Below are 18,277 nucleotides of genomic sequence, written 5' to 3'. Positions count from 1 at the left end.
CAAAACAATTAAAAAAAAAAAGGCCTGGGTCCCACCCTGGACATCCTGACTTAATTGGTCTGGGATGGGGCTAGGCATTTGTGTTCTTCTAAGGTGTAGAACTGAGAATCACTGCAAATCTAACCATTAGAAAATTTATGGCTTTTTTTAAAATGCTTTATTCCATAAGAATTCTTGACTATTGTCCCAGAAGTTAAGTTGCAGCAAAGTTGTGATGGACAAAAAGAAATATTCAGGCTGTAAACCCACAGAGTCATGGGTTCCTTGAGCAACAAAGGTAGGGGCAGACTATGTAGCTCGGTGATTCAGAAACTATTTTTGGATAGAATCATCTGAGGACCATGTTTGAAATATAGATTCCTGGAGTTTCATCCATCCGTAGGTCTTCTTCTGAATAGATTGGGGACAGAAGGAAGGAAGGTGGGCATTTGTTACCTACAGGCCAAACAATCCTAATGCTACATCCTACAGCCTTAGCCAATGGCACCCGCTGCCTTGTAAGACTTACAAAACATGGTTTAATATATTCAAAGCAGAACTTGTCAGTGTTAGATGTGACCCTGACAGGCCAAGGATGGCTTAGAGTTCAGCAGATCCAAAAGGAAAAGGCAGATCCTGGACTACAGAAACAGATACTGACAATGCCATGTTTTCTGGAAGGTCCTCATCATTACCAGGTTGTTTCTTTGCCAATCCCTCCCCAGCAGTGTCCTGCAATGTCCTGTCAGCTATTTCTTTATATCATGCCCCTACTTTCTTTTCTTTTCTTTTTTTTTTTTTTATGGCCCTCCTTTCTTAACCTTTGCCCTCCAAACACAATTACTAAGTCCTGACTAGCTCCAGTTGGAAAGCCTCAGCTTCCCTGGCTTTTGCTGTCCTCCAGGTTCCAGTTCTCACCAGTGTCTGCTGCTCAGGAGCCCTCCAGGCACCTCCCAGTCAGGAGAAAGCTCTACCACTGTCCCAGGGCCTCTGGTGACTTTGTGCCCATGTCAGTCATGTGATCATATGACCAAACTGCCTTCTTGAAGGCTCTGCCTGTCTTATACTATGGTCCTTTTTAGTTTCTGGCCATGAAATCCTACCCAGGGTCTTCTAAACTCTTTGCGAGGTGCACCTCATTCAAGCTAAGCCTCCTAGAGCCCAGAGCTGGACTCCTTACTGCCCGGGAGCCAAGTTCTCTGCTTACCCAGGCTCTCCCTGCTAGCATCTGGGCACAGCTTTTTCTCTGTTTTCACACCACTTGCCCACTGTTAGTCTTAATACCTTTTCAACATGGAACTGTGAACTCTGTAAGGATACATTTTTCCTTCTAGGAGAGAGAAGTATACCTAAATAGTCTACTGTCATTTTTCATTCATCATCTCAGAAGTGAAATTATCAACACATCAGAAGTTTACCAAATGCACTCACTCTTTTAGCAGAGCATTCTAATAAAGGCTCAGAGAACTGAACACACTTTTATTTCAACCATATCTTGCCTCTTTCTGGAATCAGGATTAGGAAGCCACGGCCTACAGATGCTGGTAGTAGCCTCCGGTCCCTAAGTTTTAGGGACCACAACCTCTACCTACAGTGAAATCACTTCTGATCACTTACATCACTTCTAATTCTTGGACAAAAATCCCCCTGCCACCCATATTAGGGCAGTCCTTAGCCCTGGTTCTCCCGACCCTGGGAAATTCCAGGTGCTAACATCTCAAATTCCCTTTGCCTAATACAACCTCCTAACTTGAAATCCAATGTATTATTCCTTACCTTTGCCTCATTTTTCCATGAAAATTAGAGGATTCTCCAATTGCTCTATGTCTGTGTCACACATATTTTCTTATAAATACTAAGGTTTACAGTTTCACTCGAGCCATTCATTTTCTCACTCTCTCAAATTTCAGTGTAGACTTCTTTGTTGTTATGCAGGTCATCTGCTTGCTAGAGATAATCAAGAATTTGAGAAACCCTCATGAAAGAAATGACAAGAGATGATTTTGGGCTCATGACCTCTTGTGCTGTACTTTCTGCTCCACAGCCAGGAAGCCTCGGCTGGCAGTGTGTGTGCGGCCAGGTATCAGAAGACCTTGTTACTTTTTTAGTGCCCTTCTTAATGCCCCCAAGGCCTGCATGCTGACCTGGCCCCTCCTCTGGCTGCTGCTGTCATTTGCTGAGGAAGGAGAATGCTTCTCCCTCTTTCTGTTACAGATCTTTATTGAAGTCCTCAGAGGCTGGCACTGCTGAAGTTCTCACTCAGCACCTTTCAGAGGAGCTTCATCACCTCAGACCTAGGTCGGAGCCATCTGACGCCACTCAGGACCACCTCCAAGGACTCTCACCTGCTGCTCACAGTTGCCCCAACCATCCTGAGCTGGCATGAGAGTCCGTGTGGGCCTGGACATCTCTACCCAGTGCTAGGGACACGTTCTGTTCTTCCTTTTTGTTTGAGAATCTGATCTCAGCAAAGTGGGATGCAGACTATTAGTCCTAATGTTCTTTTAACACTTTGTTCCATATTATTTTATTTTATTTTAAGATTTCATTTTTAAGGGGCACCTGGGTGGCTCAGTCAGTTAAGTGTCTGCCTTTGGCTCAGGTCATGATCCCAGCGTCCTGGGATGAAGTCCTATGTTGGGCTCCCTGCTTAGTGGAGAGCCTGCTTCTCCCTCTCCCTCACCCCTGCTCATGCTTTCTCACTATCTCTCTCTCTCAAATAAATAAATAAAATCTTTTTTTTTTAAAAGACTTCATTTTTAAGTAATCTCTACAACCAATAGGGCTTGAACTTATAACCCTGAGATCAAGAGTCACATGCTCTGCTGACTGAGCCAGCCAGGAGTCCCTAACTTGTTCCATTAAAAAATAACAAAAAACCCCCAAATATTTAAGATTCCCTGGGACTCCACTGGACTCCTCCTCCAGTGATTATCCCATCTCTCAGTTCCCTTCACAAAAGAACTCTTGAAATGGGGGCTATACCCCTGCTGTTTCTACCTTCCGGTCTCCCATTTCTTCTTTAGTCCCATTTTTGGCTTGCATCATCACTACTCACTTGAAAGTGATCTTAAGTTCACCAATGTGATCTTACCAGCAAGGCTTTGGTAGTTTCCTCTTACCAGGCCTCCTCTCTGAAACACTTACTGGTGAGTGCTCCCTCCCTGAAGTACCCTCCTCTCAGAGCTGCTTTGACTCCCTTCTCCCTTGACTTGACTCCCTTCTCTCCTTTCCTGACTCCTTTTCCTCTACTTAATGTGAATGTTGGACTCCTCAGGGCTCCTCTCTTTTCTAAGTGATCTCATTCAGTCCTATAGTTTTAAATACCTTTTGCATGTTGACAACTCTAATTTATAACTCCAGCCTCACCTCTCCCCAAGAATCATATATGCACCTGGACCCATGTGCTTTGAGTACAATGTACTTGACATTGCCACTTGGCTGATGGGCATCCCAAACCTGTCCAGAGGTGAGGTCTTAACTTCCTGGTATATTCTTCCTCAAAATCTTCCCTCACCTGCTTCCCTATTAGATCAGCTTACGGCATCACCAACGACCTAGCCAACTAAGCCAGAAACCTGACAGTGAACTTTGATTCCTCCTTTTCTCTCATCCACAAAGAAGCCACCAGCAAGGCCAGTTAGTTTAACCTCTAAAATAGCTTGTAACTCAGTCCACTTGTCTACTGCCACCACCCAGGTCCAAGTCTCCACTGCCATTCCCTAGAATTGATGGTAGAATTGATCTGTCTCCCATCACCACACTCACCACCTTCTAAAGGATCCTTCGCACGTCAGGGAGAGTGCTCCTGACAAAATAAAATGTAAAATTGGGTCACATCCCTCCCTTGCTCACAACATCTTCAATTCTTCCCATGGCACTTGAAAGCAAGTCCAAAAGCATCACCATAGCTGGCAAAACCTTGCCTTATCTGGCTCCTGATCACCTTCAAACCTCATCCCGTGCCACCTCATCTCTAATGTTCTCTGCACTGTGGCATACAGACCCTTTCCATTCTGCCTTGGGGCCTCTGTACTGGCTGTTTCCCCAGAAAGGCCCAGGCCACCTGGCCTCTGGAGAGGAATCTGATGACCACCCTCCTTTCCAGACAGGACACACCTATGGTACTTTCACAGTGCCCTACCTGTCTGCCCAGCAGACTACAAACCACATGAATGCAAGGATCCTTCTATCAACCCTGCTTGGGGTTGTACCCCCAGTGCCTAACAAAGGTAACCGGTATCAAATGATGATCTAGAGGTGGGTCTTTTGGCTTACAGATTCCTAAGGACCTACCTTCGAATGCCACAGCTTCCCAAGAAGGTGTGCAGTTTAGGATCTGTAGCCCCCATCAGGGTTTGCCACTCCCATGTCCTAGGCTGTGGGAACCTGGCTCACAGCCCCGGCTGTGGCCCCCTTGGACCCAGTGGTCCTTCTGCTGAGAAGGAGCATGGCCTCCCATGGCCAGAGCAGCCAGAGCAGAGTGCTGGCCTAGCTGGGTCCTGAGCAGGGTTCCCCTGCCGGATGACACCCATGGGCCGGGCAGCTTTCTCCCAACTGGGCTGTAGCCTGCCGCTTCTTCCCAGCACCTCGGTGCTTGGCCTTCCTCCCTTCACAGCCACCAGAACTGCACGGTGCTCTGGAGGCTGGCCAGGCCTATTCCCACCTTCTCCCTTTCTCCTTCACAGGCATGTCCCCTAATCTGTCACGCTTCCAATCCAGTTTGGGTGTCAGTTTCCCATGGGCCCTTTCAGAACCTTGAAATATTGATACTATAAACCGTGGTCCAGAAAAACAAATTCTTATCTGATACTGTGTATAAAACCATCTGCTCACTTCCCATCCCTCTTCCAAGCACAACCTTCAACTAGGAGACATGAAAGTCCTGAGCCCGAGAACTTCTGGTTTATCGTCCAAGGCTCCAGGTCACCACAGATACATTCTAGATTTCATTTAACAGAGCTGTTCCCACAGGAGCTAGCAGAATAGGTATCCACTGGCGGACACGGCCCTTTCTGCCACCGCTCGGGTCGGTGCTCCCAAGAGGCAGCTGTATGTTCACCCCCGAGTATCCATGAATCCCTCGGTTAACAAAGTCATCAACTACAGCCCCTTGTTTGAATTACTAACATTATCTTTGTAGCTACTGGTGACTAGAATGCTTCACTAATTTCAGAGAGAATAAAATCTACTCTCTTGAGAGGGAGAACCACATTTGATTTTATAACTTGTATACGTGGCATTTCTTCACCTTGTCTGGCTAAAACACAGTATTTAGTCCTACTTCTGTGTAAGCCACATGAACACCAGCTGTCTACTTTGTCCCTTCTGTATCTCATAAACGTGTGCAGTCATTAAGCAAATTGTCCTGTAGTTGCTTTCACATTTTCTGAAACTCAGAATAATCAAGTAACTTTCCCAAAATCACATGGCACTTTTCAACAATTCAGGTAGCAAATATTCAAGCAGCTTATCTGCCAGTGTCAGAAAATAGATTGCTTATTGTTTGTGGTTGACATTTATTGAATACTCTGCTCTAAGCACTTAATGCTTATATCATATTTAAGAGTTAATTAACTCTTATTATCATCCCTACTTTACCAAAGACAAAATAGTTTTGGCCTGATTAGGTGACTCGCCTAAAGTCAGGGCTGAAACTCAAACACAGATGAGTTCACAGCCCATGTCCTAGATTCTTGCACTACACTGCCTCATCCCAATGACAAGAAACAGCCATTCCCTTCAAAACAAAGAAAACTTAATAGATTGTTAGATCTTTGGGAGACTAATGAAAAGTCAATAAAACATCTGATAGAAGCAGTAAAAAAAAAAAAAGGCAGTAAATCACAGAGCAGAATTACATTCTGCCTTTTCTTAGAAGAAAAATAAATGGATCTCAGTGTTAAAACAGCTGGGTAATATCAACACTGACAGTGATCCCATCATTGACAGCATCCTGCTGATGCTAACACTAAATGACTCAAGGTACCCACGTCAAGATCCGAGGATAAATGGACAAAACAAAATGGGGTAGTGTCCTCTCAGGCTGCAATGAAAGAAAAGTATATGAGAAAGAGAAAAGGAATGTAGGATAATACAGAAGAGTGAAGGGAGTTAAACAAGCATGTGCTTTTTTCCTAAGGTTTGGCATTCCCAGTTCTGCGTCTGACCATTTAAATCATACATCACATTGCTGTGTTGAGTATTAAGGGAAAAATGGCCAAATGCTGATTTTGGATTAATCACTGCTGTGCCATTCAGTTCTTGTTGACATAGGGATGAACATTCAAAAGATGGTATCAACAGCTAGTAGGGCACGGGCTAATCAGACTGGATCGTGGGTTGGAGTGCTGGTGCAGGGTCCAACAAGCCCCAAGTCTATTATCTCTTTTGTCGCTGGATTGTGAGGAGGTTATGGGAAGCAGAGGGGCAGGGTGGCTGAGGAGTAGGCACCATTTGGGATAATCAACAGGTTATTCCCTACTGGGTAGAAGTATTTCAGTATGGTAACCTGCAGTGCCACACAGGCTGGTACAGCTAGTAATCAGCTCTGGATACAGGTTCACTGGGCACTAATTTCAACCCTTTTAAGTGAAAATGTTTAACACTGAACTTTTTATTTTACTTTAGATAAAATTATTTTAATGAAGAACCAGCTTAGAATATGAGAGGCAAACCTCCATATTTTGATGTTAAGAATCACTTCATTGTCTTTGTGCATTAAAACCATTTTCTTTGAAACTCAAATATTTCCTTGTAATTTATTTTTCTCCATGGATCTAGTGGTAGTCACAATAATCCCACAACAGGTAGATTTACTCTTGTGGGCCTATAGTTAGACTTTTAAAAACAAAACAAGAAAACACTAGTAAACCTCAAGTTCTTTGCTCATGCAATCAAACATTCTTTATGGAGGTGGATCTGGAGTTCAGCTGTGACAGCAAGCCGCAGGCCTCCCTCACACAGGGAGTGTGTGCCAGCAGGCTGTGGCATTTCCTTGAAGTGGCAGGCTCTTTAATTAGAGCCTTTCACTACAGAAGCCAATTAAAATTGGGTTTTATATTAAGTTGATGAGTTTTGTCGCTAGAACTTATAAGGTGTTTTAAATCACAGAGGCCCTGTTGACTGTCAGTAGGTTGATCACTGGTCAAAAAAATTTTGCCCTTTAGACTATGCAAACAAACCATTCAAAAACAGTGGCATTTTGAATGTGGAAACCTAAACCCAATCTAGTAAGTCCATCAGTCAACAAACCAGTCAAAACCAAAACAAAAGGAAAATGTTTCATAGTATGCATGAGAAGTCAGGGGCTTTTACTTATTTTATATCTTGTATGTCTGCATTGCTTGAATTATTTACCATGAAGCATGTAGTATTTTTAAACTACTCCTAACAAGACTGGTAAAGAACAAAATAAATGAAGAAAAGCTCCAAAGCATTTGAGAATGAAGAAAGGTATTTCCCATTGCTACTCATTCAAAATACAAAACATCATCAAATATTTAGAACATGTACACCTATCTGGACAGGATGCCTTGGTCCAGCAATGGATTTGCACAACCTCCTTTTCCAGGGAATACTACCTTTTAAATGGCCAAGAGTCATATTTTAGGGTTTTCATTTCTACCATGTTAAAGTTGTTAGAAATGAAAGTTGGTGGTTATCCTCATTTTAGAGATAAGAACAATGAGATTCAGAGACGTGTGGTGAGTTTACTACTCAGTCATCTGGATTCTAAATAGCAGGGATAAATCCAAATCTAACTTTACCTGGCAGAGAGGCCTATGTTATCTCCTCTGCATCAGAGACTTTACACTGTCTTCCTCCCACTGTGATACACATGCCGCTTCACATTCACATCTACGACACACAGGTGTATTTAGGGTCATGCATGGGATTCTCCACCTGCTGCCTGTAATTTGAGCTCTTTCTCTCCCTCCGGACAAAGCACACTGAGCCACTACTAAGTGGTATTCTTGTAGGGGACAACCCTGAATCCATTCTAATTCCTAAAAGAGTCTAATAACTTGCTTCTTATTGCTAGAACCCACACACTAGCACATTGCACACCACCTTGGAAAACCATACTGCACCACACCCCAAAGGGCTTCAGACTTTACAGAAATGCTTTAATATATATATATATATATTTTAAATCGTCCTTGCAGTGTTGCTAAGAATGGCTCTTCCACTATTTCTCCATGCAAAACATGTTGGGACACATGGCCTCATGACCTGCATCAAAGGACAGCCAGTGTGAAAACTTCTGCATTTCCTTTAACTCAGAAATTGTACTTCTAGGAATTTTTTTGAGAAAATAACCACTATTACATTTGATTTAAAAGACTTAAAATAAATCTCAGTTTATTTTTTTTTTAAAGATTTATTTATTCATGATAGAGAGAGAGAGAGAGAGGCAGAGACACAGGCAGAGGGAGAAGCAGGCACCATGCTGGGAGCCCAATGCAGTACTCGATCCCAGGACCCCGGGATTGTGCCCTGGGCCAAAGGCAGGCACTAAACTGCTGAGCCACCCAGGGATCCCCAAATCTCAGAGTTTAAACAACTGAAAGGATATCATGTCAGTATATACCTATTCAACCAACAGTAAATGAGTAAGTTGGTATGTTCTATTTTTGTGCTAGGTTAGTAAATTTAATGTCTCCAAGAAATAAAACACTGAAAACATAGGTTAAGATGCTATGTTTAAATAGGACATATTTGTTTCTAAATATTTTAGCTCAACATTTTAAATACAAATTAAGCTAGTTGCACCTAAAAGATGGACAACCTCACAGTACATTTTGAACTTGAGCACTTGTGCCAAATTACAAACAGGTTTCTCTGGCCATCAGGGCTCTGGGCCTCTCTGAACAAGTCTTGATTTAGGCCTGGACATTTGCCATCTGGTACTACTTTGGCTTCTCAAGTCAGTGGTCTACATCTGCTCCTACCTTGATACTTAGTTTCCAACCTCCTATTTTCCTGAAACCACATTCCCTTGACCTCAAAGCAGCCATTTGGGATGAATGACCACTGCAATTCAGTGTGTCTAAGCCACACACTGGCACAAAGCAGGCATTCAGTGAATGAATGGTAGTACACACCCATGGCTACCGAGCCTTTGTGCAAACTCTCCTCACAGGTTCCGGGAGCCCATATTGTCCTGTTATTCTCCATATCCCTGTCAACTGCCCTTTAAGTATTTTTCCTAGTTCCTTCTCTACCCATTTCTGAATGTGAGGGATTTCCAAAGTTCTTTTGCAACTTTTTCTTGTTTATATATTGACTCAGAAATAATCACCAAAAAAAAAAAAAAAAAAAAAAAAAGAAAGAAATAATCACCATTATGCACATTGCACATTAAGGAAAATCTCTTTTCAGTCTTAAGTCCCAGCATCACATTCCAAACTAAATGGGGTAACTACCCAAAAAATGTTGCTACTGCCCTTTACCAATCTACTTTTTTCAAGGGGAGACTGTATCTTATACTTTTTACAGGCTTCGCATGTTTTATATGCAGTGTGGGCCCTAGATACAATTCACTTACCTTTACTGATTTATAAATCTATGCATTCCTAAGTTGCTAGAGGCTTTTCAGCTTAAAAATAAATGGGAAAACCAAGGTCCTAAGTTCTATGCCAAAAAACAATGGTTTCCAAAGTGAGGTGTGTGTTTGTGCCAGGGGCTGATAAACAATGATTTGTTTGAATGTAGAAAGAAAACATTAGAATGTTTTTTCATCTCATCCTAATTTGAGGTCTATTTTTGGTGGCTTATAATTATAATAAACACACATGCATATCATTTACAAATACATTAGTGTATAGTCAAGAACTTTTTTACTTGTGTAATTTTATAATTTAAGCTTGGAGTCCACTGACAAGAATTGTCCTGACTTAAACTATGTATTATTACATACAATTCACCGGGTGATAAAAAAGAAGCCTATTAAGGAGCCTATTAAAATACTGACACAAACAGACCCTATAGTTGGATGTACATCTCAAGTTCAAATGTGATAAAGATATCCTGACACCTATCCTGACTATTATCCCCATGTAAAATTTTAAAAATTCTGAGAAAGTTGAGGACAAATAAAGATCAAATAATTTTTATGTTAAAGGAATTCAATATAAAAGTAGTTCTTCCCACTACTTTTTCTATTTCTCTCTTGACAAAACTCAAAGTATAGGACTATCTACATACCTCCCGCACTGTGAATTACTTGATATCACAGGATTACTGGATGAGAAGAGATCTTGGAACTCATCTACTTCATCTCCCTCCACATTCTAGAAGATCCTGCCGCATTGTCCAGGCATGACCAGACAACTGCCTTGCTAAGAACTTATGGGAAGAGAAGCTTACTCCATAAGAAAGTCATTCTGCTCCTGGCGTTGTAATCATTTTTCTTCCATAATCTTCCAGATCTGCCCCCTGGGACAAATAGCAACTCTCCAAGTGCCTCCTTTGGAACCATAGTGTAAAATCTACTCACCATCCTAGACCTCTTTCCCTGCTGAATGGAATCTAGCCAGGTACTGTTTCACTTAAAAACAACAAAACCAAAGACACGGAGAATCAAACACCAATTTTACATGAAAACTGGCTATCAATGAATAAAGAAGACTTTGTGTACGTGTGTTCTCCTAAACTAACGTTGCATTCCCCCCCCCCCCCCCCCCATGTTTTTAAGTAGGCTCCATGCCCAGCATGGAGCCCAACTGGGGCTTCCAACTCAATGACCATGAAATCAAGACCTGGGCTGAGGGGCACCTGGGTGGCTCAGCGGTTGAGCATCTGCCTTTGCCTCAGGTCCTCATCCCGAGGTCCTAGAATCGAGTCCCACATAGCCTGTTCTCCTTCTGTCTGTGTCTCTGCCTCTCTCTGAATAAATAAAGTCTCAAAAAGAAAAAAAAGAAAAAAAAAAAAAAAGAGAGACCTGAGCCAAGATCAAGAGTTGGATGCTTAACTGACTGTACTACCCAGGTGCTCCAGCATTCCCTACCTTTTAAAGCAGAGAAATAATACTACATTCATAACAAGTCTATAACAAACTAACACATTGGCTCTCATATAAAAAAAAGATTCAAGGACAGATTCCTGTCCACATTTTGGATTTGTACAATGCAATTTTTATTAATCCTAATTGGATTTACATTCTAAATATAATTTACATCTATTAATCATATTGGTACAAAAGTTCAAAATTAGATTAAGTCCACTTACTATTACAATATGTTGCTTTGCCTTGCTGAAAAATTTTTTTAAATATTTTTTTATTTATTTACTAGAGAGAGAGAGAGAGAGAGAGAGAGAGAGAAGCAGACTCCATGCCTGACATGGGACTCGATCCCAGGTCTCCAGGATCACACCCTGGGCTGAAGGCGGCACTAAACCGCTGAGCCACCAGGGCTGCCCTGCCTTGCTGAAATTAAGATGTATTATCAAGCTGTCCCTTGACTTCATGTTTTATATGCATTTCAAAAAAGAAAAACTACTTTGAAAACTATAAAGTATCCTACATATATGGCACTGCCTATAACAAGCACTGGGTATGACTTTAGTTAAAAAAAGAAATCCGAAAGTTTTTAAAAGTAATCCACAAAAGCAACAAGAATGATTTCTTGCAATTTAGGAAATACTCCATTTAAAGATAATGAATAGTTGCATGCTCCATCATAAGCATTCAAGTAGGCACAAAAATAAGACAATTCCTGGTACCTATGGATCCTAAATAAGAACAGCATACATAATGTCAGAAAGATAAAAGACTCTTCCTAGTGCCTGAGAGCCAGAAAGAGGATCCTAGGAGACTGGAGAGCATCAGGAAGAGTTAGATATAGGCCTCTAAAGAGTGGAAGAGAGAAAAAGAGGGCACCTTAGTTAAAAGGCAGAAAAATTGTGTGGAGACAAGAAAAGAGTAGTGAGAATTACTCAAGGAACAACACGGGCTCAGCAAGGGCAGCAGAAGGAGCTGGCTTGCAAGCACACGCTCTGGGGCCAGACTGTGGAGGACCTGCCAGTCTCAGCCCAGGAGTGTGTTCATTTGATGGGAACCGACAGCGTCAGAGGTGGGGATATGGCTTGAACTATGCTTCCGGAGAATTTCTTATTGCAGGGAAAACAAACATGGTTGGGGGAAGAGACTAGTAAACTACACATGTAGTCAGGCCAGTTGAGGAAAGGGAATTCACAATTAAAAGCTAATGCATACATTTACCTAGAGACTAAGAGCAAATATACAATTCTGTCCTTTTTAAAAAAAAAAAATTTATTTATTTATTCATGAGAGACGGGGGTAGGGAGGGCGGGGAGGCAGAGACACAGGCAGAGGGAGAAGCAGGCTCCATGCAGGGAGCCTGACGTGGGGACTTGATCCCGGGTCTCCAAGATCAGGCCCTGGACTGAAGGTGGCGCTAAACTGCTGAGCCACCGGGGCTGCCCTGTCCTTTCTTTAATATCCTCTTTTTTATGAAAATCAAGACACAAATTACCTATCTCTATCTTTTGGAATAGCTTCTCATCTGTATTACTTTCCTAGAATGTCAGCGCTTCGGGCTTAACAATATCAAATTCTGCAAATTCCTATAGCCTTCTGAGTTGTGATTAAACCAAGGCCAAGTGAAGACCCAATGAAATCAAGTCCCTCTTCAGAACTCCATCATATTAGGTTTGTTGCATTTTTATAATGAGGCTTTCACTAAATACACAGCAAATAGACATTGCTGAGGTAGTGCTATCCAATACCCATTCCTTATTCTTGCTGCTTAACTGAAAATAAACACATTATTTTTCTTTACTGCTTTTCAGAAACCTAGAAATGTTTCCAGAAAAAAAAAAAAAAATCAGCATTTGAGTTGAGCCCTGAAGAATGGGTAGCATTTCCACAGGAAGAGACTGGGTCAGACAGAGAAAAGAAAGCTCTTTCAGTAATAAAACACACAGGCAGAAACCAAAAAATAAAAAAATAAATAAATAAGAGACACATTATGTACTAATGTTCAGTAGGAGAATGAGGAAGAGGAAGAGTGGGAAGAGAGCTAAATTCTGGAGCACCAACTAACTACACAAGTACTTGTATCATTATGTCATTTTCTCCTGAAATCAGAACAATCCTTTGAGGAAGGATTAGTGTCTGTGTTTCATAATGTGACAGAAGATACTGTAGGGCTCAGAAGGCTGAAGTAACCTGTCCACATTCACTCAGCTGGGAAAAAGCAGAGCCGAATCTGAACCTCAATGCTGCCATTCAACTACATCCTTCAACTAGTTATTCACCTATGGCCTCAAATGTTGTACAACCTCCTACCCTAGTTAAGAAACTGTGTTCCTGTTAGAGATATTCCTGGCTACTTAAAACAAGGGTTAAATACGGTCTATTTTGTTACTATGAAAGTGCATATACAGAAATATGAAACAAAATGCAGACCAGAAATAAGATCTAGAAACATGAAAGATTTTGTTACTGTAACTTGAATTAACATAATAAAAACTTAACATAAAAAAAAAACCCCAACTATACAGCAAATCTACTGGATGGATCATTGGAAGGATCATTAAACAGCCAGAAAAATGGCTTACACAATGTTTGTAACATGAAAAGAACCCACTTGTTAAGTAAAATGGAAAACATCAATGTGTAAAAAGTGACTACACAAAATCCAACTTTACTACATTCTTCAAATTACTATGTGTAATGAAAATATTAATATTTTTATAATGTATCACAGTGGTATCATTGCAATACTTCAGAGCAAAATTCTTGCCTGTAAATCTGCATTAAAAATGACCTTGAGTAAATCAAAAGTTAAACTATGGATAGTATACTGTTAAAAAAAACAAGTATAAAAGATTGTAAAAAGATCTCTATCAAAAAAGTACCAACAGAATATATCACTAGTAAATATTAATCCCCCTACCATCGTGTCACTCTCCTGTCCCCAAACCCTGCAAGTGTTCCTATAGTGTTGGCAGTAATTTGAATTATTTATTGCAGTTGTGCATGCAATCTCCCATTCTAATAATTGCTCCCCACTGTCATCCATGCGCTCAAAGGCTCTCATTCACAAGCCTTATGTTCTGGCTGGCCTACTCACTTTCTCTCAAAGAAACTTTATGTACTTAATTGAGCTTTTGCTCACTCAGCCACCCTCACTTGGATTCTCCTATTCACTCCTACTCTTCACCAGCTGACTCCCCACCTTCCAGGCACAAATCAACCTGTCCAACCCACAAGTCATCTCCCTTCTACATAACCCTATAGACCTTATTGTTTATAAAACACACCAAACATACAACCCCAAATTGAGTAAATATATGTTATTTCCTAAAATGCATTTTAATATCTAAAGAGACCTTTACTGTATTTCTTTCAAAATAATGAGTTACTTCTACATAATGCTTTATAGCTCATAAAGCAACTTCATGTGTATTATTCTCAATATCCTGGTGACTTAAAAGAGAATGCTTCAAAAAAAGAAAACAAAATTAAATTTTTTTTTTAAATGGCCAAAAAAAAAAAAAAAAAAAAAACAGTGCTTCACTAATAATGTGCGGGGAGCTCATCCCATAAAGGTAGAAAAAAAGGTCAATATCTCTTACACACACACACAAAAATCAAACCTCATACCCAATGGCCAGATCTTGGTTTTTAAACACCATTCAGAGAAATGGCTCATTTGAGGACTGGGCAGAAAAAATACAAGATGAACATGGAACTTTTTGTAGTACTACAAGTAAGGAAATGCTCAAGAAAAGGAAGGGGTATAGTAAAGAGATACAGGAGCCAATCTGAAAGAGTTCCCAATGGCCAAAGTTGAAATAATTTGAAGAATAAATAATACTGAATTAAGTGTTCATATGTATAAACATCGGGAAGAACAAATCTTCCATATAGAAGAGTTCCAAATAATACACATAGGTACTCTCTCCCTTCCAGGAGGTGGAGCTAAATCCCCACTCACCTTAAGTTAAGGGCTGGACTTTGAAAAACCAGCATATGGGAAAGGAAAAAAATTGTAACTTTCCAGTGGAGAAACCTAGCAGACAGTACCTTAATCAAGTGATGAAGGCTAACACCACCTGTGATATCTTGTGGGGAATCATTTATTCCCGGGATGCAATGAGAAGGGCATATCACCTGTGGTCTTCTTCACTAAAACTTGGGGCCCTAATGAGAAAAAACCAACCAACCATGAGAACAAAACCAACCAAATGAAACTAGGGGACATCATACAACATACCTCAAAACTGTCAAGGTCATGAAAAACAAGAAGACTAAGAACCCACCACAGACCACAAGAGACCAAGGAGAAACGACAATTAAATGCAATGTGGCATCTGGACTGGATCTTGTAACAGGAAAAAAAAAAAAAAAAGACATTAATAGACAAATTAGTAATGGTAATATAAATGGTAACGTACCACTGCTGGCTTCTTAGTGGTGATAAACACCACAGTAAGATTTTAACAGTAGGGTAAACTTAATCTTACACCACACATTTTATAACTTCTCTGTAAATCCAGAAGTACTCTAAATTTAAGAGTTTAGGGGTGCCTAGGTGTCTCAGGTGGTTAAGCATCTGCCTTCAGCTCAGGTCATGATCTCAGGGTCCTGCTCAGTGGGGTGTGGTCTTCTCCCTCTCTTGCCCCTCTCCTTGTCTCTCTCAAAATAAATAAATAAAATCTTTAAGAACAAAACAAATAAAGAGTTTATAAAAAAAAAAAAACTGCAGAGATCCAGATCAAAAAACACGTAGAAGCATCATGTATCAAAATCTCAAGATTTCCCTAAAGTGTTTACTGCTTTTTGCCCAGAGGACTAACCTGCAGCCAGGGGACAGATCTCCCTCCCTTCCTCAATAAGTGCTCTATAGTAAGTAGCAGCACCTCTAATCTCAACTGGATATTTCCCATAAGTCCTTTGGGAGAAGAGATGATCAGGAAATAAAAGTCTGAACTCAGTACAAACAATATTAAGTTTATATGAATTCTTGTGAATAAAGGCATTTCAAGGTTTTGGAATCTAGTTCATCTATCTGACCAGATATTTAAGTCTCAGTAGGATTAAAAAAAAAAAAAAAAAAACTTAAATAAAAATAGGTGGAAGGCCTTTACAAGACAAACCTTGCCAGTATCACATGTTCCCATTTAGGAATAAGAATTTCTGGGTACCAGGACGCCTGGGTGGCTCAGCGGTTGAGCATCTGCCTTCAGCTCAGGGTGTGATCCCGGAATCCCAGGATCGAGTCCCACATCAGGCTCTCTGCATGGAGCCTGCTTCTCCCTCTGCCTGTGTCTCTGCCTCTGTGTTTCTCATGAATAAATAAATAAAATCTTAAAAAAAAAAAAAAGAAAAAGAATTTCTGGGTACCATAAGATTTTTTTAAAAATGTACATTTTAAAAAAGCATCTCAGTTGTTTGACAAAAGTGACCTATGAACTGGTTGACACGTGTGAGTAAAAGGAGGCAATATTAAGATTTATAACGAAACAGGGCAGCCCCGGTGGCCCAGCGGTTTAGCGCCACCTTTGGCCCAGGGCATGATCCTGGAGAGCCAGGATCAAGTCCCATGTCAGGCTCCCTGCATGGATTCTGCTTCTCCCTCTGCCTGTGTCTCTGCCTCTCTCTCTCTATGCCTCTCATGAATAAATAAATAAAATCTTTAAAAAAAAAAAAAAAGACATAACGAAACACCTTAATTATCTAGTATAAGTCTGATATTTAATACTAAATTAATATTTTAACCAAGACTGTCTTTGGCAAACCAGGATGTATGGTCACCATAACTACAGACCTAATTTTGAAAAACACTGTTACATTGTTATAGAGGAAACATTATGTTGGCCTACTTCCTACTAATTAAAATTTTAATATAGAATCCAAAATGCAAGTCACATTCAGAATTTTACAAGACAGAAGACAGTGATAAAGTGAGGTACTTATTTGATCTAAAGAAAGCCTAAGCTATTAATGATATGTATAGAAACAATAATGGTGTATACATAAAAAATGATTAGAAAGTAGTATGATTTTAACATAATTAGTTCACATTGTAGATCTGCTCATATGGATATAAACAAATAACTAAAGTCTGGCTCCATATGTGCAGATTTTAAATTTGGAGCCATGCCATGTACAAAAAATTGGACCTAGAGAATGGCTGTTCAAAATAAAAAGGATGGCTCAGTGGTTTAGTGCCGCCTTCAGCCCAGGGCATGATCCTGGAGACCTAGGATCGAATCCCACATCAGGCTCCCTGCATGGAGCCTGCTTCTCTCCCTCTGCCTGTTTCTCTGTCTCTCTCTCTCTGTGTCTCTCATGAATAAATAAAATCTTTAAAAAATAAAAATAAACAAAAAGCTCCGAAAAGATGGTAACTCAGTAAACAGCTAACCCAAAGAACATTTAAAATAGGAGACATTTTTGGGTGTCTGAGTGGTTTAGTCGGTTAAGCATCTGACTCCTGATTTCAGCTCAGGTCCTGATCTCAGGGCTGTGAGATGGGGCCTAGCTTCGGGTTCTGCACTGGGTGTGGAGCCTGCTTAAAATCCTCTCTGTCTCTCTGCCCCTCCTGCTACCCCCTACCTTGTACACTTTCTCAAATAAATAAATAAATGGATATTTCATTTTCAGTTCAATATAGTAATCTGCAATTAATGACACACTGAACTTTTATTAATAAAACATCTATTTTTCTCAAAAAGTATATAGGTATCTTAGTAAGTCTACACAAAGGGAAGGGCTTACGATTTTTCTGAAACATTTATAGAAGATAAAATTTGGCTAGCCGGAAAGATGTCAGACTGTAAAGTCACAGTAAACACAACCCCCCACTGTTGATCTTCATTTCTAGGCACTTGAAAAAGTACGTGTCTGGCCAAAATCAAACCAAACCAAAAACTCCTCCAAAATGAAAAATCTAGAACAAATAAAGTAATTCAGATTCAGTAGTTTACCTTGATATTAACTACATTTTAAAACACATGCAGTATATTCCATATACTAATAAAAATAAAAAACAAGGGTCTTTTTGCTAAAATAGTAATGTTGGTAAATTCTACTGTACTCATGCTACATACTTCTTGGGTTTGAATTATGATGCCATTAACTAGCTGTGCAGTAGCCTTAATATAAAACCAGTCTTATCTCAAATTGGGAGTCAACGTCATAAAGGACTTACTCATTCAATTAACTGACCTAAGCATTTTTCCTTTTAACATTACTTGTATGTTAATAGCCAATTACTTCTCCCTTTCAATAACTACACTTTTCCTGTGCAGGAAGGTTTCA

Source organism: Vulpes vulpes, chromosome 13, assembly GCF_048418805.1.
Source record: "Vulpes vulpes isolate BD-2025 chromosome 13, VulVul3, whole genome shotgun sequence".
NCBI lineage: Eukaryota > Metazoa > Chordata > Mammalia > Carnivora > Canidae > Vulpes > Vulpes vulpes.
Note: the sequence above shows the minus strand (reverse complement) of the source record.